We start from the raw sequence: 24,963 nt of genomic DNA, 5'->3' as shown, positions 1-24,963 counted from the left end.
CCAAATCAATAAATCTTTGTAGTCATTTTCATCAGAGTCAATGAAAAACAGGATCCTCAATAAGGCCCATTTGGTCTCTCCCTATGGTGGGAGGCCTATTTCTAAAGATATGTTGCTATGTTACAAATGCACCGTCCCTGTGCTATAGGCAGGAAGATAGCTACTTGAAATTAACCTACACAAAGCCAATAATGGGAACTATTAAATCTGAAAGGTATTTCTAAAATCGCCAGTCCTTGTTCGCATTTTCTTCTATTCCTTTTCAAATAAAGATAATTTTTCTTTTTCCCTTCTTTCTCTTTTTTTTTTCCCAGAGAACAAACACTCAGTTTCTTAAGTAATTTAACATTAAAGAGCACTAGACGATAGATTAAATTTCAGCTCAAAAGCTTTACTATCCCATAAATTTTCTACCATATTTTGAGGTAAGGGAAAGTTAATTTCCACACTTTGTAAATAAAAATTATTTCCAGCAACCCATTTATTTCAGCTGGTCATATTAGCAGTGGAAGGAACCGTTTTGAATATTGATTCATGTTGCAGACAATACCCAATTAGTGTAAACAGTGTGGAGACATGACATCAAGTTACAACAGGGGTGTTAAACCTTAGAGGGAACACTGAGATCTGCAGGGTAATGTTTCACAGTGACATCCTAAAGGACCCAGAGATGCATTCAACATGATCCTACGGTAGAAAAAAGGGATGCTATTCTATTGTATGTCTGGTGCAGAGAAGAAGTTATAATTTTATAGCTCTCAAATTTAATATTAAATTCTACTTGTAGAATATCAGATTCCCTTCTTGGAACATGTGCAATCTGGGAAATTTTTATTTATAAGCAGAAAGGTGCTTCCTTCCCTCAACAGACATTTACCAATTACCTACCATGTGAATATTTCATCCCAGTATTGTGTAACCTTTATTGCCATAGCTTCCTGATTGGTCTTCCTAGGCACCGTCTCTCTCACAACCCAAATCCAGTAAATATGTTGTTGTCATAAGACAACACTGATCATATCCCTCAGATGTTTAGTTCCTCAGTGATGTCCCATCACCTGACTGACGAGCCCACTCTGCTCAGCCTGGCATTCAAGATCCTATTGTGTAGAGCCCCAATCTAACGTTAATCCCATCTGCCATTGCTCTTCTACTGTTACTGTTTGTATTAGTGCCCCACCTGAAGAAGGCATTAATCATGGCAAACAGATGTCTGCTTTTTTGAGGTATTCTGTACATAAGTGATCATTTATTTTCTTTGACTGCCCTACATGTTCTTCCTGCTTCTGCATATGCTCTTCTTCCTGCCAGAAAGGAACCCCTTCTTACTCCACCTAAATCCTCTCTGAAATGAAAGACTTATGGAATCTTAGCTATCAGTCATAACAATTCCTATGTCACTTTCCCAGCAATAATTGCAGAGGTTCCTTACCTATGATACCATCTGATGTTTTTCTTTATAGGACATATAGGACTGGTACTTTGAGCAGAGAACATTGTGCAATCAACGTGTCTTGAAGGTACAAATGGCTCCACGCTACTCTTCTGTTCATTTGGTAATTAAGGCATGTGTAAGCATAAATCAACCCACTGTCCAATTTTAGAGGAGAAATATAAAGTAGGGGTTCAGAGTTTGGACTCTGGAATCATGCAGACCTGGGTCAAAACAGGCTCCACCTCTTACTACCTTTGTGAACTCAGAGATGTTTCTTATGCTCTGCAAGGCCTGTATTTCCTCACACATAAAAAGGGAATTGAAATTATATGGCCTACATGACAAGGTGATGAGACTGACGAGACTGATGGGCCAATGCCAACAGAAATGCTTATAGAATGTACACTTTCTTTAAGGAAAAGGAAGCAGAAAATTAGGCTCCCAGGTGGAAATGCTGACTTCTCAAATCTTCAAGTCATCCCAAAGTCATAACTTTGCCGATGATTCCATCTTCACATTGAGAAGATTTTGCAAAGCATAAAGCTTGTAGTTGCCATTTTTATAAGAGCTTTTATATTTTCCACCTGGCACCTAACTCTTCTGCCTTGGTTTACCTGCCTGCTGACTAGATACATATAACGAGTATAAAACAATCCTAGCACTTTCTTAAGTGTTTCTTGTGATATTTTTTAAGTCATTTTCCTTTGGACATTCTGAAGTCCATTCCTGTTCTAGTAGTGCCTACCTCTCAGGTAGAGGAAAAGATTAAGTGAGATAATGCATATAAAAACCCTTAGCACAGTAGTGGGCACATGGTAAGTACTTACTAAATTGTTATTATTATATTTATTTTAGCTTTTGCACATTACTTTTTCCCTCAGTGGGAGAATCAGGTGGAATGATTTAGGGTAGGTAATACAACTCTTCTGTCAGGTGAAACTACTTTTGATTTCCCCCATAGCTTACCTAGACATGTGATGACAATATGAAGTAGGATGGGAACAGAAATGTTTTGAATGGTAGCAGGTATCATTCAAGAGGATGTGGTATCAGTGCCAACCTCCCTTTCCTCTGGGATGACATTCTCTTTGTTAAGCTGAAGCCAGAAAGGAGTGGAGAAAAAATATAAATGGAGAGGCAGTCATTGAAATCTATGGATATTCTTCTGTCTGTTGGAGAATTCATCTTTACTGTCTCCACAACTCATCCAGTGACATATAGTATTAGGCACTTGCCATGGGGCCTGCAATATTCTTTGAAGATATGAAGGAAATATATATCCTCCTCTTCAATACAACCTCTTATCATTGGAATGCCTCAGAGCTAAGCTTTTAGTCCTGTTTTCTTCTCTACATTCACACTTTGATGGACTCATTCAGTCTCAAGGCTTTAAATGCCACCTATGTGTCAATAACTCCCAAATTTACATCTCCTTCTAGAGCTCCTTCTGTATCCCAGATTCATAGGTTCAGCTGCTTACTCTTCAGCTATCCTGAAGAAAATGATGAATGAAAATAATTCAGTCTATGCATCTCTATAGAAGATCCAATAGATTTCTCATATCTGACATGTTCTAAACTGATCTCTCCCCCACTCACCCTGTTAACTCATAATAACAACAAAAACTATCCTACCAGCAATGTTTCGCATCTTGCTTAAAAGTAATGTCATCCTTCCATTTTCTAAGACCAAAAACTTTGGTGTTCTCTTTGATCCAATCTCTTCCAGAATCTCAAACTGATTTGTCATAAATCCTATTGGCTTTACTGTCAAAATTCATCCAGTACCTGTGCACTTTTCTTTTTTTTTTAAAAAAAAAGATTTATTTATTTATTTAATTTCCCCCCCTCCCCTGGTTGTCTGTTCTTGGTGTCTATTTGCTGCGTCTTGTTTCTTTGTCCGCTTCTGTTGTCGTCAGCGGCACGGGAAGTGTGGGCGGTGCCATTCCTGGGCAGGCTGCTCTTTCTTTTCATGCTGGGCGGCTTTCCTCACGGGCGCACTCCTTGCGCGTGGGGCTCCCCCACGCAGGGGACACCCTTGTGTGGCACGGCACTCCTTGCGCACATCAGCACTGCGCATGGCCAGCTCCACACGGGTCAAGGAGGTCCAGGGTTTGAACCGCGGACCTCCCATATGGTAGACGGACGCCCTAACCACTGGGCCAAAGTCCGTTTCCCCTGTGCACTTTTCATTATACCACTAAGATCTGAGCCATCATCAAATGGGTTACTGGACTATTTTGCCATAGCCTCATAATTTGTTGTTCTGTTGATGTGGGCTATGGGTGGCAGGCTCTTTGTCTCTTCAGAGATAATCTAAACTATCTGTGACTTGTAGGTGTGGGATGATGAAAGGTTGCAGTCCTGCCCTTGGTGAGCAGGAGACAGTTTAACAATGCAAGGTCTACAAACTTTAAGTATTCAGGGGAAATGCAAAGCAAATATGCTAAAAGCTTATCGAATGCCTGAGGTCCATGCTAAAAGCTTACTAAGATGTGGAAATATATGCTAATTCAAGCCTATTAAAAACTGAAACAAAAGGACCATTTGGCCTTTCCTCTCTGTATAAAAGGGACTAAAAAATCTTGTTCGGGGCTCGGGATTCAAACAGAAAGTTCCCGAGTCTGGCCGGCCGTCAATAAACCATTTTTCCTTCTCAAAATCATTCCTTAGTCCTGGCCTCTCTATACTCAAGTAATTGAACTTCTCTCAAATTCTACAACACTGTCTTCAACTTTGCCCCACCCACCATGGTCTATTCTCAATTCAGCAGTAAGAGTGATGCTTTCAGAACACAGGTCAGATCATGTCACCACTTTGCTGGCTTTCCATTTAGATTAAAACCCAAAGTCTTTATAATAGCCTGTAGGAGCCTATGTAATTTGGCCATTACGCCTCTAATTCAGCTATTACTTCTCTACACCTTGCTTGCTCTGAGTCACTGCCCTGGTCCTGGTCCTCCTTGCTGTTCTTGAAATATCTCAGGCATACTCCTGTCTCAGTGATGTGTACAGCTCTTGCTCCACCTAGAATGCTCTTCCCTAAGATTCCCCTGGATGACTACTCTCTCATCTTCTTTACATTTTTGTTCCTTCTCACTAAGACTCACCCTGGTCATCTAGTAATTTGAAACTGGGGCTCCACATGGTTAGTCTAATCACCAAGTTTTAGTTAAAGAGATAGCTATTCTCTAAAAGAAAAATTCTGAATGAAAATTCAATATGTATATGGTATCTTCAGTTAAAGAAAATGGGAGCACATTCTTTAACTCAGCAACACTTTTTAGAATCATATCTTTCCCTCTTCTAACTCTCAATTGCTCTCCAAACCCTCATGGCTGTTCCAGTCTCTCTCTCCACTTCATTCTATCCCCTTCCCCAAAGACCCCCACATCTTTTCCCAATCTTATACTTTCTCAACCCTGTCCAGCTCCCCTATCTATAACTGCTCTTTATTATATAGAGCAGTTTAACTTCTCTGGATCCCATAGTTCTGTTGTTGCTCTGCAAATTATTTGACATATGACCCCCAAAGGAGACCTCTGGTCCCAACCCAGCAAACAGAAATTCTTAACCCTTGGAGAAGGAATATTGCAAGCATTTATAATTTGTGAATCTTTCTTTTATCCCTGTCAGCTGAGTGGCAAATGATATAGTAAGGTAGAGTACCATGGATTAGATGGGACCTGTGCTAGACATAAAAATCTGATTAGAATCTCTATAGGCCAAAAGGAAGGCATCCAGGTAAGGCAATAAAAGGAATCCTAGATGTGAAGAGATGTCCAGATTGCTCAACTAGGGGAGCATGATAAATTTGTAGAAGAGGAGAAATCTGGTTGGATAAATGAGGTAGAACTGAATTATCTGATTTCTAAAATCTGAAAAAGAGCTTCCAGTATGGATTCACTGAATGAGTCATGCTTTAGCTGTCCTAGGAATATCATCAACTGAGCTGTTGAGGTGATGGGAGAGATGGGAGAGGTGATAATTCACTGAGTATTTTATGCACCCAGACCTCTCCTCCTCCACTTTTTTCTATCTCGGTTAACCGCAATCTCATCCTTCCAGCTGCTTAAGTCAAAAGCCTTGCAGTCATTCTTAACTCTTCCTTTTCTAACCTTATCCAGTTTATCAGAATATTCCGTCTTCTTTACCTTCAAAATAAATCTAGAATCCAGTTGTTTCTCATACCTCCTGAGCTACCATCTAATCTAAACAATCATCATCTCTCCCCTGGATTATTGTAATGACCTCCTAAAGAGTCTTCTTGTACCTACACTTGCTTTTCTTCATTTGTTCTAAGCATACTTAAATATACTTTATGTTTAACATGTGTTTAGAGAACATGTATTTAACATGTATTTAGAGAAATTAATCAGATCATTAATTTCTCTGCTTGAAACCTACTAATGGCTTTCCATCAAACTCACACAAAAGCCTAAAATATCATCCACGAACTGTCTCTCTTAGGCATTTTCTCCCACTTTCCTCTTACTCTATGCCAGTGTCACTAGCTTTTGAGCATTCTCCCTCCTTAGTGCCTTTGCATATGCTTTTCCCTCTGCTTGTAAAGGTCTTCCCCACTCTCTCACTTCCTACTTCCTTAGGGAGGACTTTCCAGACTGCCCTATATAAAATAACAATACCTCACTCCCTCCACAGCCTCTAACTCCCACACCCTGCTTTACTTCCTTCATGCCACTCTCACCACTTGATATATTGTAGTAGCAGAAAGAAGTTGGGTGTACATGGTATTGAAGGCCAGGACACAAGAATTCTGAGAAGGAAGATGATTTATTTCAACTGGCCAGACTTGGTGGACCCTTGTCCTGATAAAAACTGAGCCCCAAATAGAATTTTTGAGTTCCTTTTGTACAGAGGAAATAAGAGTGGGGAGTCAAACAAAGGGAATTTTTGTTAGTTTCTTCAAGTGTTTTATCTGAGTATTAGGTTATTTCCTCCAGGTAAGCTTGATTTAACATATATCCCCCACATTCCAGGTAAGCTTGATACATTTGGCTTGCATCCTCCCTGAATATTCAAAGCCTATAGAGTTTATACTTCTCAATTGGTTTTCTAGGCATATTTGGATAGAAAAGAAGTTTGAATTTATGTACAGGCTATATTAATATTACATATTGACTTGCTGTGCTAGATTTTCTTTTTGTTCCTACAGATTCACTTTTTACTCTTCTCCATCCTGCTTTGTGCCCTGGGAATCACCTGCATAGGCTGAGTTACTTGGGCTCTCTCACCCTCTGAATTTCGTTTGGGTTCAATCAATGGTGGATGCTAAATGAGCAGTAAGAGAGTGGGAGGAGAGCAAGTTGGGAGTACTAACTCCGCACCTTTCTTCCTGCCATGCTGCTCTTTGGCTGTGGCTCTGCTGCTTCTCCAGACTTCAGTCTCCCCACCAGTATGGTGGGGGTCTGAAGAGAGACTTCAGTCCCCCTCTGTTGGGAGAGCTTCTCAATAAATACATTTTCTGCCATGGTCAATCAGTCTCCATGTCCCAGTGAACACTGTTTTTCTCTAACAAGTTGTCAGTTAGCCAACCAACAAATATTGATTGATTGGAGTTACCAGGTGGGGAGAATACAGTGGTGAGTAAGGCATGCATCATCTCTGCTTTCTTGGAGCTCACATTCTAGCAGATAAAAGAGATATGAAATAATTAGTTGCTTCTGAGTCTGCAAAGGGCTGTGAAGCAGAAGTTAAGAATGTTGGAGTTTATTAGAGAGGGAGCTCATCTAGTAAAAAGGGTCAGATAGCGACTTGCTTATTTTACTTAGAATTATAAACCCAGAACTAAGATAGGTCCTGGTAGATACTAAGAGTTTTGGTTATCACTGCTATGTAACAATCCACCCCCAAAATTTAGTGGTTTAAACTTATAGCAATTTATTATTTGTCATGAGTCTTTTGGTTGAATGGGCTTTTCTGAGGCTTGCTCCTCGTGGCATTGGCTGGGGCTAGAGCAGTCATCTGGGGGCTTAAACTAGGCTGCGGTGTTCGAGACAGGCACTCTGATATTTGGCACAGTCGCTTGGCTGGAAAGCTTGGGCTCAGTAGGGATATCTAGGACAGCTGGATATTTCTCTTTCTTCCCAGGGGCTCACCTTCTCCATTTGGGCTCTCCATACAGTTTCTCAAGCAAGGTAACTGGACTTCTTACATAACAGCTAAGATCTCCCTAAAGTGCAAAAGTGGAAGCTGCCATGCCTTTGTAAGTCTTCAGGGGACTCTGGAATAGACCCACTACTGCCATGTCCTACAGGTTAAAGATTCAACCTAGGAGAGGGCTACCTGAGGGCATGAGCAGCAGGACATGTGGCTCATTGGGGGTCAGCTTTAGAAACTAGCCACTATAGTGGGTGCTCAATCATTTTATTTTTAGTAAATGGGGAAAAATGAAGAAATTAGCCAAAGTAGAGAGAAAGACATCAAGAACATTTCAGGCATCTTTGATGATTAGAAGGCAGGGCCGAGTAAGTCTTATTGAAGGGCTTGGGCGAGATTCATTTCAGGGGGAAGACAGAGAGAGATGAGGATAATTGTGGAGGATGAGACTGGAGAGTGAGCAGGGAACAGGCTGAGCCTGGAGACTGACTACCCCTGAGCTTTTCAGTTATGTAAGCTAATCAATTTGCTTTCCCCCCTGCCAGTTCAAGGTGGTTTTCTATCTTTGAATTAAGAGCCCTGACTAATGGTGGGGAGGCAGCAAATCATGCTGCCCAGGAGAGGAAGGCCCTGGAGCTGACCTCACCACTGAAAGCAAAGCCTTTCAGAAACAACCTGTTCTGTACAAAGGCTGAGCATTATGATTATCCCTGATGTGCAGGCAGCACACTCACCCAGAGAAGGACAGAACCAGTCCTTGACATCAAAAGTCTGTGGGTGGATGTTCGAATAGCTTCAGAAAGTCCTTTCCACATGCATAATTAATATGGACAGCCAGCCCTACTCGGTAGTCCCTGCAGTAACTGGTCACACTCTTTAATGTCTCTTCTTGGATCCCCACAATGTCAATTTGTATTTGTCAGTTTCCCCTAGCCACAGTTATGACTTTCTAAATTCTACACAAACATTACCTTGAGGGTTCCTATCAGTTTGCCGTGCAGATTCAATACGATAATTCACGCAAATGCTCAGCACAGTACCTAGTCAGAACCTAATAAAGCGTGAGTGGGTCTTAGTTTTTATTTTTGTTATTATTGTTGTCTGATTGTATTTTTGGATCCTAAGTGCTTTGATAAATGTCATGAGCAAAATCCAGCTTTTAGGCCCCTCAAAGATCCAAGAAGACAAGGAAAGAAAAATAAATGGAAAGAGGCCTTCTCTGGGGCTCTCTCCCAAGGCCAAACTGAAATCCCCCATGGGCCAAGATAACCATTTTCTCAGATTCGAGGGTGGCCTGTCTTAGCTTCCTAGGGCTGTGTAAAAACATACCATAAACAGCGTGGCTAAAAAGGACACAAATTTATTGTTTCACAATCCTGGAGGCCAGAAGTCCAAAATCAAAGTGTGGGAAGGCGACGCTCTCTGATGTCTGCAGGGAAGAATATGCTCCATGCCTCTCTACTGGCTTCTGGCGTTGGCCGGCAATCTCTGTATGCATCTTCACATGGCCATATTCTCTGTGTGTCTTTGCCTCCTCTCCCTTTCTTATGAGGACACCAATCACACTGGATTAAGTGCCCACCCTGATCCATTCTGGCCTTATTTTATCTTGCCTAATTCCATCCCTAATGAGCTCTGCAAGGCCTGCCCTGGTGCCTGATTCCCTCTGTCCGAGCATTCCTCAGATGTGCCATGCTTGCCCAGCCATGTGACCAGGGCACATGCCATCTTTTCTGCACAGAGTAATCTTCTGCTCACCTCCATCTAATTCAGGTTTCAACTCCAGTTTCACTTGACCTCAAGGACACTTTCCTTGACCCTTGTCCAGCTCAGATTACTTTCCTGCAGAGAAAGACAGCACTCAAGTCTTGTCCTTCAGAGCTCTGCATCATAATTGGTTAAATCTTTGCTTATGGGACAATTCTTTGATGAATATGGACCCTCTCACGTGGCAGTAAACTTCATGAGAACAACATCTAAGGAATTCTGTTTATTTTCCTTTCTCTTAAGCACCCAAAACAGGGCCTGACACAGAGTATGTGCTCAATAAATACTGATTGAATAGAGAGGTAGAACAATAGGTGCAAGCAATAGGATTTGGGACTGAACTCATCAGTTTCTTCAGTCAAGCCTGGATCTCCCTGAGAAATCATTTCTTCACAGAGGTGGGAAGTAGTTAAACCAAGGACTTCAAGAGAAAATGAGTAGTTCATTGTTACTTGTCCATCCCCTTAAGCAACTGATTGTCCTTTGGGGGTTGATTTCTTCTAAGTGTTTCTTTCCCTGAAAGGTGGCTTCGAGCAAGAGAAGCAGTTCTCATTTGCAAGACAAAGAAATATAAACAGAGGTTAAGTCTCTCCCTCTGGCCAAATGACACCAAACAAAGTCCACGGTAAACTCCATACAACCTATACCCCTTTTCAGAAGCTTTTCTCCTAAAAGCCTGAGAAAGAAGAATTATATAAACATTAATAGACACTGGTTTAAATATATCAACTATCCAAAGGGCCACCCACTCATCTGTGGTGGTTTATGTTTTGCTGTCCATTTCAAGGCAGTGGTGATAAACTATAGTGATTAAGAGAAAGCACTTTGGGGTCAGGTGGAGCTGGTTCTAACTTAGGGTCTGCTTTTCACTATCCTTGCAGCCTTACACAAATCAGCTACCCTCAGTTTCTTCATTAATAAAGTGGGGATATTTATCTCCTAGAATTGTTGGGAGGACTGGGTAAGTATTCCCTATAAATTATTCAGTGCCACACAAACAGTAAGGGCCAAATAAGTGCAGGTTTTACCATAATTCTTCCTGAATTATTCTCTTTGCCATGTTTGTCAATAGAGGGTGAGGTTATTGTGGAGGGAAAGAAGATAATCAGTTAATTCCCTCCTAGAATCAGACTGATTTTCTTTCCCCCCTCCAAGCCAAGGAGCCCTTCAATGGATGAACTGGCATTCTTACTAACTAAATTAACCAACTGGTCTTTATGGATACCATGCTGTGAAAATTTGGAGCTGTGTAGATTCCAGAAATCCTGTTCCTAAAGCTAATTACTCCTGTGCTTAAAAACTCATTGGAGAAGGGACCTTTGGATTAGATTCAGTTAAGGGAATTTCCTTTTAATTAGATCACTTCAGTAGAACATGACCCAGGGTGGGTCTTAATCCTCTTACTGGGGTCCTTTATAAACAGAGGAGTAACAAGCCACACACACAGAAAAAAGCTGCCGAGACAGAGACAGAAGCCTCTAGAAGTTGAAATTAATGAAACTGGGAGAGAGAAATGCCATAGATGAGGCAGCCTGAGGCTGAAACAATGAGGCATAGAGAAGAGGGGAAAGTTCAGGAGGACAGGGAAGAGGCCTGGAGGAGAGCTGAGCACCACTACTGCTATGTGCCTGGTTGTCCACAGCTGAGCTTGGGGAGAAAGTGAGCTTAATGCCTTGACTTGGACATTTTTCTTAGTCTTGGAACACTTAAGTTTTTAACCTCATAAATTTCCATTATAAAAGCCACTTCTGGCGTATTGCTTTGGCAGCATTTAACTAACTAAAACACACACCCTGAGCTTTCTATACAATTTTAACCATACCCATTATATATTAGTCAGGGTTCTCTAGGGAAGCAAAACTTACAGGAGCTATTATAAATAGTATGAGATTTTATAAAATTCTCTCATATGACCATGGGAATGCTTGGGCAAACAACTGGGCACCATTACTTGGCCAAGTTGACACATTGGCCTAACCATCACACCCCTCTTATTTTTCATGTCTAGTAGAAAACTTCTTTTCTGTTTTATATGGTGATTAGAATCATGCTGGTTTACAGCCAAGACGTTGGTGATTTCTCTGACTATTGAAAGCAGTATGTTAACAAAGAAGACTTCCAGGTTGGAGTCACAAAAACCTGAGGTTAGATTCTAAGTCTTTTACTTGGTAGCTGTTTGTCCTAGGACACATTGCTTTGCCTCTTTGAGCATTAGTTTCCTACAGAGGGTTGGGAGGGTGAAGTGAGATAATAAACAGTGCTGTGTACACAATATGGAGGTGATTGGCAAGAGAGTGTTAGTGGGAGTTATCTAAATTCCTTCTTGAGGGCACATTTTCCCATAATAGTACTATCTAAGGAAGAATGATCTACTAGACCCAAACTAGTCTTGTCCTCCTTTTGCCACTGATTTCGTAGCTGTATGTGACCAGAAAAATGCTACAAGTTCTTTGAACTTCAGTTATTCCACTTATAAAATAAATTATTCCTTTAATAAATACCTTATTGAGTTTAATTTTTCTCTTATTTCTCATTTCAGCGTAGACCAGAAAAAGGAGAAATCTATTATGAAGTTGTAAAGTAATCAGAGTAGTTCTCTCTTACCTAATATGCAAGGTCAGGTAACAAAATGTACTGATTGCAATTCCTGAGAGAGATCTGTGTGGGCCACACACTAAAATGCTTCATTAAACCATCAAAAGTAAGTTAACCTTTTAGCTGAAAAAGAATATCTTGTACAAGATGTGGAGACTTGGAGATCCTAAAGTCAAAAATTAAAGAGAAATGATTTGTTCCCAGAATCCAACTCTGACATTCAATAACACAAGTTAATAAGTAATTTTATTCTGATGCCACCATGATTATGTGATGAATATACCTTGTAAGAGATACTTAATTCTGTTTCTCAAAGGATGGACTGTGGTCCTATTTCAACAAATATGACAACTATATATTGAGCCCCAATAGGCACTGTGAACTGTATATTGAAAACCAAAAGACAATGAACCAAACAGACAAAACCTCTGCCTTTATAGAACTTACATTCTAGGGAAGAAAGAAAAACTGTATTGTTTATTGCAAATGGAACAGTAGAAGGGGAATCACGCATACCAGGAATGTGTTCTGGAAAAGTATTACAGGGAGAGGGAACAGTCCTAAGTCAGGAGCATGGTGGCTCAGACCAAGTAAAGGAGGTAGAAGTAGGAGGTCATAAGGAAAGGGAGGTAATGGGCTGAGTGGGGACAGGATCATTTAGGACTTACAGACAAATAGCTGGTGGGTTTTGAGTAGAGGTTGAGTGATCTGACATACTTAAAAGGATGACTGGTTTCTGAGCTGAAAATAGTCTTTAAAGGGCAAGATAGAAGCAGGGAGACCAATCAGGAGGTAATTATATTAATCCAATTGGTGATAACTCAGCTTGGGTGGTTGATAAGTGATTAAAAATGGCTGACTCTCAGGATATTTTTTTTTTTTTTTTAGATTTATTTTTATTTATTTAATTCCCCTCCCCTCCCCCGGTTGTCTGTTTTCTGTGTCTTTTTGCTGCATCTTGTTTCTTTGTCCGCTTCACTTCTGTTGTCGTCAGCGGCACGGGAAGTGTGGGCGGCGCCATTCCTCAGCAGGCTGCTCCCTCCTTCGCGCTGGGCGGCTCTCCTTATGGGTGCACTCCTTGCGCGTGGGGCTCCCCTACGCGGGAGACACCCCTGTGTGGCATGGCACTCCTTGCGCGCATCAGCACTGCGCTTGGGCCAGCTCCACACGGGTCAAGGAGGCCCAGGGCTTGAACCGGGGACATCCCATGTGATAGATGGATGCCCTAGCCACTGGGCCAAAGTCCGTTTCCCTCTCAGGATATTTTTAAAGTACTATTAATACAGTTTGCTCATGGATTAAGTATGAGATGTGAGAGAGAAAAAAAGAGGCATCAAGATGACTCATGGTTTGTCCTGAAACACTGGAACTGAGATGCCATTAATTGAGATGGGGAAGTCTGTGAGTGGAGGAGATTTGGGAGGGAATGTTAGTGGTTTGTTTTTGACAGGTCAAGCTTGATATGTGTATTCAATTTCTGAATAGACATATGAAGTAGGAAGTTGGATATGTGAGTCTCGAGTTCAGGAGAGAGTTTAGCAAGAATATAAATTTGGAGGAACTTTGACATAAATATGTCACTTAAAGGTATGATATTGGAAGAAATCACAGAGTAATGAGAAAATAACTAAAGATCCTTACCAGAATTTCATGAATATTAGTTTCCTATTGGTGCTGTAACAAATCACCACAAGCTTATTGGTATAAAATGGCACAATTTAATATCTTAGTTCTGGAGGTTAAAAGTATGAAATAGGTCTCACTGGGTTAAAATCAAGGTGTCAGAAGGGCTGAATTACTTTATAGGGGCTTTAGGGGAGAATCTATTTTCTTGCCTTTTCTAGTTTCTAGAGGTTGCCTTCATCCTTCAGTTTCTGGCCCCTTCCTCAATCTTCAAGGCCAGAAATGTCTCGTCAAATCTTTCTCACATCGCAATACCTTAACCCTGACTCTTCTGCCTTTCTCCTCCACATTAAAGGACCTCGTAAATACTTTGGGCCCACTAGACAGTCCAGGATAACCTCCCCATGTGAAGATCCTTAATTTAGTTACATCTGCAAAATTCCTTTTACTATATAAGGTAATCTATTCACAAGTACTGGGCTTTAGAACATGGACATCTTGCAGAGGGTGGGATATTATTCTGCCTATCACACCATTGAAGACTATTAATACTGCAGAATTCTGGGCTCTACTCCAGACCTACTGAACAGAATCTCTGGAGAATGGTGTCCAGGAATCTGTTTTATAAACAAACTCCCTAGGTGAGTCTTGTGTTGAAAAGAGGTGGGGATAAAAGGGGTCGAGTGAATGTGTAGTTACACTTCTCAGCAAGACTGTTCTTCTCCAGGGTCATCCTGTGCAGAGTCAGCAGCACCCTGAAGGTTACCATCCATGGTCATTCATGTTATATTGGGGCATGGGCAGTTCTGAGCCAAGGAGTCAGAAGCCATATTGCAGAAGGACCAGGTTGCAACATGACAGCACACTTGTTGACTCCTTTCCAATGCAACCCAAAGGCAGAAGCAAGTGGAGTGCTGCCCTTTCAAGGTTACCCACAAAGGAACCAGTTCAGGCTGGCTTGAAGAGAAATGATATACCACCACAGGCATTTGTTTTAGGAGCAAGGGCATTAGCACTTGGGTGAGTAGTTTTCTTCACAGACATTAAAAAAGTTCCCAAACCACATGGTGACATGATTTTAAAAATAAATTAAAATTTTCAAAAAATTAATAAAACTCTCCAGAATTAGCATAAGTGTTAATGATGAGTAATTTGAAGAAGGGAAGTCCCCAAATTTCTGGAATTTTTCTGCAAATTGACATCAAACAGCTTTCTTTTTTTAGGTTTAGAGATTTAAAATTTCAAACTGAGAAAATTTTCTTATAGAGAGAAGTTCAAACTTTAAAATGTTTTCTACATTTGTATTATACATGAAATAGAGGAATTCTTTTCCATATAAAAATAAATTCAGAAACATAGCAAAAGATTCTCATCATCTCCAGAAGTAATTAGCCACTGTCAGAAGATTGGATAATACCCTTCCTTCTTCCTTTAGATGCATTTACAAACGTACATATGCACACATACACACTTATCTTTTATATAGATGAAATCATACTTTCTTTTTCATATAATGACGTGTTGGAGATTGTTTCATGCCAGCAAAAAAATAGTTCAACCTTATTCTTTTAACTATGGCATCATGGTTCTCTATTTTAGATAAACTACAGTGAATTGAGTCTTTTCATATTGGTGGACATTTAGGATCTTTCTCTCCTACTACTGGTTGTGTGACCTTAGACAAATTACTTATTCTTTCTGTGCTTTGATTTCCTCACTATGAAAAAGGAATAAAAATTTTACTCCTTCAGAGTTACAAATAACAGTTTAAGCAGGTAGTACATATAAATCACTTAGGGCAACATCTGGAAAAATGGTAATTAACTAAACTTGACTAACTTTTTAAAAACTTTTTATTTTGAAATACTTTCAAACTTGGGACAGTTACAAAACTTACACAAACCCTATACAGAGGACTCCAAAATACCACTATATCCCCAGATATACAGATCCATGAATTTTAACAATTTGCCACATTTGCTTTATTATTCCATCTACCCATCAACTTTCAATCCATCCATTTTTCTATCTATCCATTTTCTGAAAACTTGAGTGTAGGTTGTATACATCATGGTTTTTCAATACTTAATACTGCCATGTACGTTTCCTAAGAACAAGAATATTCACTTTATATGTCTACCTCAAGTGTAGTTAGCAAGATTAAGAAATATCAAATTGGTATAAAGTTTACAGTCTATATCAATTTTTCATACATTCTAATTATATTCTTTTGAGACTTTCAGATCCTGTCCAGAATCATGTATTGACTTTAAATGCCATTGTCTCTTTACCCACTTTTTTTGGTGAGACTATTTACACAACATGAAGTTTCCCATCTCAATTATGTCCAAGCATACCATTCAGTGAATTTAATCACTTTTCCTATGTTACAATACCTCCACTACCTTCCATTACTAAAACTTTCTTATCTCCCCCAACAGAATCCCTCTATCAATTTTGCATAAACTCCCCATTCCCCATCCCCACCCCTACCCCTACCCCCTGTCCTTGTCAACCTGTACTCTAATCTCTGTCTCTGTGAGTTTGTGTATTCTAGGATATTTTCTTTGTAGTTATCATGGGGCTTAAATTTAGCATCCTAAACTCACAATAATCTTGCTTGCTTTGACACCAGCTTAACTTCAATCATATATGCAAACTATGTTTCTATACTTCTCCATTCCCCACCTTTATGTAGTTCTTGTCACAAATTGCATATTTATACACTGCGAGTCAAAAACCACGGATTTATCATTACATATTATGCATTTGCCTTTTAGTTCATATAGGAAATAAAAACTGGAATTACAAACCAAAAATGCAATAATAGTACTGTCACTTATAATCACCATGTCATTACCCTGGATAATGGAGATCTTAATTTTTTCATATGGCTTTGATGTATAGTCTATTGTCCTTTCCTTTCAACCTCCAAAGGGCTCTGTAACATCTCTTGTAGGCCGATTTAGTAGTGACAAACCCCCTAAGGTTTCATTTATCTATGAATGTCTTAGTCTCTCCCTCATTTCTGAAAGATGATTTTGCTGGATATAGACAATTTTTTTGCTGCATACAATCCTGGAAGTGAAAGACCTAACCATAGTGAATATGGATTTAACATTGTAATTAGTACCACCAAATTGCCTTTCAAAAATCCTCCTCCAGTTAATATTCCTACCAGGAATTTATGAGAGTACCCATTTACCAGTATCTTCATTAAGGCAGACATTAGTCAGTGGGGCTACTCAAACATTTAGGGCTCTTTTTCTACCCAACACATTTGAATCCCTTCTTTCCAAAGTGGAATTATAAATAAAAGAACTATATTTCCCAGTTTCCTCTGTAGCAATGAAACTGCCAATTAGAATCACTCACGTGAAACTTTGATCAGAAAATAATTATATGAGGGAAAAGGCTATGCAGAGGGTATCCCTTTTGCTGACACCAGAGGTGGCAGAGACAGTATGTTTCACAGTCTGAGATGGCAGCAGCTCCCTCATCAGTCCAATTCTAAAGCATTGTTGAGGGAATTATTTATTCTGAAACACTTAGCTGAAAGTCTGTTACTCCAGCTATCCTAATTTTCTAAGAACCTAGTAGTTATTGATAAATTTCTTTTGTTATAATTAGCTATAGTAGATTCTGTTGTCTGCAACTAAAATCTCTTTGAGTCCTACAACCTTAACAAATAGTGTCTTACAAATTTTTGCAAATTCTATGGGAAAAGTACATTTCATTATTATTTAGATGCCTAAACACTGACTTCTTATATCTTTTAAAGGAAGCCATATCTGGATGTGGTATTACCAGGGCTTTAGTTTGTGAAGGGACAAAGTGGCAAACCTACAGTGCCTCACCACTTCTTTTTGTCTTTCCTTCAATAGCATTGTTTTTCTTTAACAAACTCTCTATGCCTTACCTGCTATTCATAGCGGCTATTCTTTTTCCTTTTCTCTAGTATATTTGTATTGATATTTTGTAAAAGCCATCTTACATATGCAATATCCCCCATATTCGTGTTTTCCATGAGGTTTTACTGTCTTATACAGTCCCATGTTACAGTTTTTAGCTTTCCTTCTAGTGGTATATATGACCTTAGACTATCCCTTTCACACCCATACAGTAGCACTGCTAGTTACAAACACCATGATATGCTTTAACCATTTCTATTCATTTCCAAAGATTTATAAACAACCTTTTTTACCAATTCTGCACAGATTACCCTCAGCTTTCCATTTTCTACCCTCCTCCTATTTTCTGGTGACCTATATTCTAATTTTTAACTTCGTGCACAACATATTTAGCATTATTTTTATTAAAGCATTCTTATTTCTCTCTCTTCTCCTTTCTTTTATCATTTAAAGCTAAGGTGCTTAATTATTCACTGAAAATCACTGAGGTTTTATAGTTTTTCATCTTTAGTACATTAAAAAATTGGCACACAAACATCCCTTCTGTGTATGATAAAAAATATTTACCCTGATCCTTGGAGTTTTTAGGGAGGTATTTTGTACAAAATCACTTGTAGAGAATTCTAACTCTTCTTTGTTTGTAAACTGAGCACAATTTTATAATGAATATATTGGCATGACACTGTATCATCCATTGTTGCAGAACATGGATTTGATAATCCTCCTTTGTCACCCTGCCAGAATTTCTTTACCAGTATGATGGGGATTTTACCAGTGTGCATAAAAGTTGCCCCTAGCTGTACATGAAAAATTTTTCAGACAATCAAATCACTGAGCAGACCAGCATAAATATTTACTAATTATAATTATTATTTTCAGCATAACTTCTTTAAAAAGGAAAAAAAATGAATAGGTTAGATTGCAGGCTAAAAATCCTGAAAAAGCCTTTGAATTTATCCACAGATGCATTCGTTTTAACAATGTATTAAGTTAGAGTACACTGGTAAATGCTCTTTAATAACAAATATCTAATTCTTTATTCAACTTTCAGATCTCCAAATGAAATAAATGATCTATTTACATGCATCACTACAGCATCTGGCTCCATCTGAGGACCCAATATAGAATCTACTAATTTTTATGCATGTTTATTCATCATTCTTAACTCATTTTCTAATAAATAATGAAAACCTAGGATCTTTAGCAAACAATCTGCATCATTAGTTGAAAACTTGTTTTCCTAACAATACAGAACAATGCAGAACAATAAAGCTCAGAAAAAATTTTACCTAGGAAAACAACTGCCAGTCAACTCCATTGTACCAATTCCATTTCACAGAGAGGGGGGAAAGATGGGAGGGCAGAGTACAAAGTTTAAAGGACCTTATGGAATTACAATTGGAAATCAGTATTCCAGAGATGTGAGTTTGTTACCTAGGAAATTATTGTTTTTTCAGAGGCATCCCTGAAACTCTCTCTTCTTAGTTATTCCCTTCCCATCTTAGAATCCAGGATCACCCTTGATATTAGCATACCTCAGGATTGATGAACTCACACTTAAGCAGATATTATGCTAAAGAGGAAGAAAAGGTACAAATAATACAAAACAATACATAACTTAAAATATATATTTTAGGTATGAAAATAGAATTAGGTGCAATAAAACTAAATGCCCAATGCATTACTAAATCATTCAAATTTCTCTTTTAGCAAAGACCAAGAAGAAAAATGATTCTGTGGTTATCATAATTTAATAAGTATGAGCCAGGCAGTATTCAAAGTTACCTCCTACTCAATTTTTAACTTAAACATTGCTTTTCCTAATCCTCTGGGCAAGTTTAGTTCTCCTGTTATAGACTCACCATGATACCTTCTAATCTTCTTTATATAATTATTTGTAATTTTGTGTTTTATGATTATACCTCAAATGCCTAGAGGAGCAGTGGCCCCTGTTGTTTTCATAGCCCATAAAAGATTCTCAATAAATATTTGTTAAAATAAAGAAGAGGCATATCTTCCTGGGGCATCAATTTTATTCAAAGATTTGGGACATTTTAAAATTAAAACTAGCACAATTTTATCATGGAATGAAATGCAAATTTTATGTGGATTTTCAAGATAAAATGGAAAACTTCTCCTAGGGCTTATGTTCATGTTCCTCTGTCTATTAATTGCTATTTTAGAGAAAAGTTTAATGGAACATTAATGTGGTAGATTTAGTGTGACACTCCAATGGTCAGGTAATTGAAGACAAGTTCAGACATTGTATACTAAAAGAAGAAACCTTCTCCCTTCCATGGAGAAAGCAAGGATAGCCAGAATGATAAAGTAGAACATCTGCCTTCGACAAGTTACTTATGCCTTTGGGTCTCAGTTTTTCCAGCTGTAAAATGAAAACTTAGATCGGATAGTCTTCAATGATCCCTGAATCTCTGAAGTTCTGTTGTCCATGAACTCTTAAATTTTTGGACTACTACCATACTCACACCCACAAAGAAGAAAAAGTAAAGAAGTAAACTGTCCTATTTCTTTCTCTCTTTAAGCTTCTAAGTGTTGCATTTGTCTTTTGAAATATATCTGTAACTCTATGTAGTGTTTTTCCTTTCCCTTTTTAAAATGAACTTTTAGATCCATTCATATGTCAAAAGGAAAAGGAAAAATAGAACCAGTATCAAAGCACAGAAATACATTTTTATGGATCAGCCATTTAGCTATTATCAGTTGAGATGTTATCATATTTTTCATCATCACCAACAGATATAATGGAAAATATTGATTTCAAATGCTACATTTAAAAAGGGAAAAGATATTTTATAGCATCCCTTTTCCTATCTTCTCACCTTCTTTTCCTTTCTTCAGGCTTGACATTTTATCTTTATATCAAACACTTTTGCAGGTTGTGTGTGTAGTAACTATTCTAATATTAGTATCTAATAAAATATAAAGTCATGGTTGGACAACGAGTTCCAAGAAGAAGATGTCTTTGGGAAGGGAAGGAAGGAAATGGACTCAGGAGGGATACAAAGGTATTTTAACTTTCTTTGTAATATTTTATTTTGTCTTTGTTAAGACAAATTTTAGAGACACATATGGTAAATTTTTAATTAGTTAATTCTGGGGTAAGGACACATGGGTGTTTTTATACTATGTTCTTTTCTATGTTAATAGTTTTTCCAATTTAAAAAACAAAATCTCAGCCACTTTTGTCCACTCACTGCACACAGAATACATATCACTTGAATTTAAGGAATCATGGCTCTATCTATAAATTGTTCAGTACACTGCATTTTATTCATTTGCAGTGTTTATACTGGGTAAGTAAACAAGAGGCTTTGAAAGACTTTCTGTGGAATGTCAGTTTAATTAAGTTTCATTTATATCCTTGGTAAATGTAGTCAAACTAAAGTTTTAAACATCAGTTTACACAAGGTACACAAACCAAAAAACATTTCCTTCGATTTGTTCATGTTATCCTGTGCAATCTGAATATTAACATCAGTTAACAGGTTTTTTTCTCACGGAGAGATTCAGGGTTAATGTTGCTATGTAAATGTCTCTTGAATCCTATTTTGGAAAAACTTACGTATCCATTCCAAGTGCAGAAAGGAAAGAATTTTAGTCCAGAGGGTCCCATTTAGGGGTAAACAATACAAAAATCACTTTTCATTCTGTGGAGCTTGAATTCTCTCTCATATTTTCTGCATACACAGATCATCTTGTCTCTGCCCAGAGCTGACGTGGACAGTTACATAAGAGTCAGCCTGGCGCTGGAAGAGAACGTGGGGAAGGGAGGGAGGTGAGAGTGAGATTTGGCCTAAATTAGACTTGGGTTCAAATTCTGACTCTGTTACTCACTTCTTTAAGCAGATTACCAGGAACCATAAGAGTCATCCCTCCTGGACTGGGTGAGGATTAACTCGGATCTTATGCATAGAGTTCTGTCTGGCACCAAGAACAGGTAGCCTCTGCGGGGGTGGGGCTTCCTCTGTGTTGCTCTTGTTCCAGTCACCTCCACAGTCTGAAGGGCCTGAGTCCCTCTGTTTCCTTTTAACAGCCACAAATCTATTTCCACCTAGAAAAGAACTTATCAAATTGTTTGTGCCTTTTTGATCTTCCTGCTGCTTGCTATCAAGGGTTAGTAGAAAAGGAGCCTTCGTGGAGAATATTAGGGATGAGTTTTACCAGGTTTTTTCCCTCCTTTATCCCTTTTTCTTGTTAATTATTTAGTTGGGGCTTTTGTTCCTCTTTTTTTGTTGTTGTTGTTATGCCTTTTAGTATTTTTAGGGAGTATGTTTTATGAGGGCAAAAAATATCCTTATTGCCATCTGATTCCTCTTTCAGTTCTCTTCTACTCACTCATAGTTTCATATTCCTGGTTCTCATTTTCTCTTTCTGAAGAATTTATCCCATATTTCATTAACAGAGAACCATTTTGTTCATCTAGTACTTAAGGGTGGAAAGCAATCTAGAGTATTTTAAAATGAAAACAAGCACAATTTTATCATGGAATGAAATATAAATATTATGTGGATTCTCAAGATAAAATGGAAAACTACCTCTTCAGATGTTTCCTGATAATGACTTAAGTCCATTATCTTTCTCAGAAAAAGAGAAATAGAGGTAGTATTTTAATAGTGAATGCTCCCCAAAAAGTCTTCATGAATTGCTAATCTTGGAATTTCAGTGTTGTGGCCAGATGGCAAAATAGTTACTTTGTACCAAAAGTCATATTTATTCATCATTCAAATGATGTCACATAAATGCTAAACACTTCTCTCGACTTGATTCTTGCGTCAACCAAGATGACATGCAAGTGATTCCCCCTTCCCGAGCCCATGATAGACCTCACTCATTGACTAGGGCTCTGATTCTGGCAGAAACCCATTGTGACCCAAGATCCGTCCTGACATAGTAGTCCAGGTCACAACTATCAATCTTAGCTGATAAGGAAATTGAAACCTATTTGCCTGGATTAGCTTAAAATGTATTTGTTGTTTTTCTAGTTGAAGATAGATGAAAACTGACTCATTTAGAAAAGAATTAGAAAAATTAGAAAGGAAAGAGTGGGTTCTGCTTTAGTTTTAGCTAGTACCCCAGTACATTTGGGACCTTAGAAGAAAAAGAAACCTGGACATGTGATGAAATAAGATAAAGTAGCATACAAATAAAAATTTGTTTTCAAATGTTGAAATGGGTATTTAGCAATTAAGGTAGTGAGAAGGAAGATTACTTTTGTTAAAAAAAATAAAATTATAAAACCATTTGCTCTTTGTAATGAAATTTCATAATGTTTAGTTTTCTGTTTTGGTGATTTGGTTTGTTTTTAAGCTATTTATTAAATAGTTTTCTTCTACTGCTAATGTAGTGTTCTATTTCATTTATTCCTGATCTTATCAATTGGTCAATCAAGTGACAGTCTCGTGATATCTTCCTGAACAGAATTACTACTGTGGAGTAGATTTAAACCCAGGGAGGCAAACTTAGAGTTGGATGAATGACACAAGTTTTCATGATGGATTGGATGTGGAGGATGAAGACAAAAGAAAGAGTTCAAGGAGTTCAAGACCCTAAAGTCTTGGGTGTTGGTACCTGGGAGAGAGTGGATCCTGATAGATACAAGGAAGTCAGTCAGAGAAAATAGCTGTTCTGAGGGATAGAGAAAGAGTTCAGATTTAGCCTTGTTGAGTTTAAGGGACTTCTAAATGAAGAATATCTTATGGGTATTTGGCATTACCAGCCTGGCCTTTGAAAGCCGGGGAATAAAGATTTTGAAATCATTGTCCTTCAATGGATGGTGAGAAGGAATGTTGCTCTATTTCAATTTCATTTCTCATTGGAAAAACATTTTACACCCAAAAAGGAGAAAAGGCGGATCTAGTTCTTCATTTGGTCACTGAAATTCTGAAAAAAATCCAACAAAACAAAACAAGAAAGTGGTAACTACAGCTTGTCTACAGAAGTAGGGGGAAAAACTTTCAGGTGGGAATTTTGTTGGAAGGTAGGGCAATAAGCTTGTGTACCTGGTAGTTTACAACAGACTGGAAAGAAATAAAAGTTTATTTTTAAAATGAGAGAGGAAAGTGATGGAGATTATGAGAAGACTCCAGTGGAGCTGGTGTTGCCTTATGCATTGATTAGGTAGAAAGACGATCCTTCTTGATACCTATTATTCAGGCTCCACAAGAATTATATGCTGTTTCTGTGTAAAACCATATAAAATCAACAAGTCAAGTAACTGAAAGAAATGATAAGAGCATAATTTGGGATTAGATTATGTATAAAACACTTGGTAAAGGCAGTACAGCCAGTTCAAAATTTGCTTGGATTTTTCAGTTCTGTTGACACTAGGAAGCACAGTGGAGAAACAAAGTTAAGTTTATTTTAAAGAAAAGGCGACATACCTTGACCAGTGTTCCTTGGAGACTCCAGTATTTACCAAGGACATTTAGCAAAAATGGCAATGAAGTGAGGAATAGATCTGTGAGATTCATTCTAAGCCAGAAGAGAATTGTTCTAACCTGCCCCAAGTGTTCCTGGCACAATATAAATCATTGACCCTCACGCACTATATGGGATTTGAATGCTGAGGACGTGCTTGTTGGTGGTGACTCATGCTCAGGCAGAAAGCTGCTTTGACAGAATACGCTACATGGACTTTCCTCTTCAGTATTTTTGATACCAGCTACAATAGTGACTCTGAATTGACTTTGATTCATGGCAGAAATATATTTTACATTGTCACTGTGATCCAGAATATGTCCACACATATGCACACCCACATAACAACCGTAACAAAAGTTTTATGAAACAATTCTTAACTTCACCATATGAGCTGCACTTTTTTATTTTCAGTTTCCTTTCCTTAAATTTGTCATGACTCTCTGGATTGGTTTCATGACCCACAAATAACTGTAACTTGCAGTTTGAAAAACAAGCTGCACAGTGATATTTTCCTATTTATGGTCTTTTTCAGTGTCCTTTTTTAGGTTAATATCTTAGTTCTATCAGCACTAAAAGCCAACCACGATTCTTAGTCTCAGCTAAGAAGATAATTTATCATATAGATGATGAGAAGCTATATTATCCCCACAATGGTAGTGATTTGTTGTACTAAAGAATATTAGCTTGATAATAGTGGTTCTTGCATTTATTTACCTTTTTATCTTTGTCTGTAAGATAACATCCTTACCATAACAGACTTAGAGCAAAAGTGGAAAAAATGAGAAACCAAGTAATTTAGGGATAACTAAAATATTTGTAAAGAAATTTGGAATAAGCAAAGACTATCACCAATAGAAACCTATGCACAGTTTAGCACATACCCTTCCAGGTTCTCTGATTCTGGGCTTTCATTGTGTTTGAGTTATTTTAAGTCTGTAAGGTATAGATAATGAATAACAATGAAATAATTCTATTAGTCCTTAATTCTGTCCACTAGACAGTCAGCCCTACTCTATCTGCCCTTTCCATCCCCCACCAAATGCCAGTTTTTCAGACACAAATTTGAAAATTCA

This window comes from Dasypus novemcinctus, chromosome 2 (assembly GCF_030445035.2).
Source record: "Dasypus novemcinctus isolate mDasNov1 chromosome 2, mDasNov1.1.hap2, whole genome shotgun sequence".
Classification (NCBI taxonomy): domain Eukaryota; kingdom Metazoa; phylum Chordata; class Mammalia; order Cingulata; family Dasypodidae; genus Dasypus; species Dasypus novemcinctus.
The sequence above is the reverse complement of the archived record's forward strand: the minus strand, read 5'-3'. Positions refer to the sequence as shown.